The 992-nt window shown below is 53.2% G+C and overlaps 1 pseudogene; it reads left to right on the forward strand.

Moving 5' to 3' along the window:
• Positions 1-537: 537 nt before the first annotated feature.
• Positions 538-668, forward strand: LOC137376835 (U2 spliceosomal RNA; annotated as a pseudogene).
• The last annotated feature ends 324 nt before the right edge of the window (positions 669-992 follow it).

Consider the following 992-nt stretch of genomic DNA (forward strand, 5'->3'; position numbering starts at 1 on the left):
TCCTTCGCTATCTTTCACCGCCACCCTAACGGTGTTACGCCCCCCTGGCCTGGAGCTCTGGTGTTGGTTTCACCCAATTTTTGCTTGAATCTTTCCTGGCCTAGGTACCAAAACCCCAACCAACAGGAAAACTACAACTACAGTAGATCTCCAATCCCAAAGGGCGAAATGCTGAAAACACGGCACTTAAACCCCCCAATAAAAGCACAAAAACAGCACCTGCAGAATCAAAGGCCACTGATCATGGTCTCTCCCCTGCCAGGAGGCAGCCTCCCAGCAGCAGCCCGGGTGGGCCAGTGTTCCAGGTGGACTTAGGGGCCCTCCCCGCCTGCCTGGGTTCCCCCCTCCACAAAGATGGCCCAGCTGCCATGATATTTCTTTAAATTTAAAAGTTGGAGGCAGGGTGCCTCCATCTTGGGGCACCCTCTATCTCATTTACCTGAAAAGGCATCTGTTGCTTCCTCAATGCTGGAGGGCCTCCTATTGGCCCTCCACTTTCGAGAGCCCGCCTAGCATCCTTAATTGGATATGGGCCCACCCTCTTCTCGGCCTTTTGGCTAAGATCAAGTGTAGTATCTGTTCTTATCAGTGCTTATTTGATTGAGAAGAGACCATGATCATTGCCTTTTGATCCTGGGGAAGCTGTGAGTAAAATGGCTATAACCAATTTTCGAGCTTCGGGCTAGGGAGTGCGCAACACCGTTCGGGTGGTCGTGAAGGACAAGGAAGGAGATGCACCGGTCGATCGCACCTTCTTCATCAAGAAAATTCTCTTCAATTGCTGCGGATTTCAAGCGACGGACGTCTTCTGCCTGCAGGATTTCCCCAGCAGTGGATACTTCGACGTGACGTTCCGGAACGTGGCGGGATGCATCAAGTTCCTGAAGGCGTTCAAGGAGAAAGGGGACCGGGCACCACTGCCGATCCTCACAGCGGAGCCGCTCGTCACGCTTCCGTCACAACGGGACCGGGTGGTGACGATTCACCTCTAC

This window comes from Heterodontus francisci, chromosome 13 (assembly GCF_036365525.1).
Source record: "Heterodontus francisci isolate sHetFra1 chromosome 13, sHetFra1.hap1, whole genome shotgun sequence".
Lineage (NCBI taxonomy): Eukaryota > Metazoa > Chordata > Chondrichthyes > Heterodontiformes > Heterodontidae > Heterodontus > Heterodontus francisci.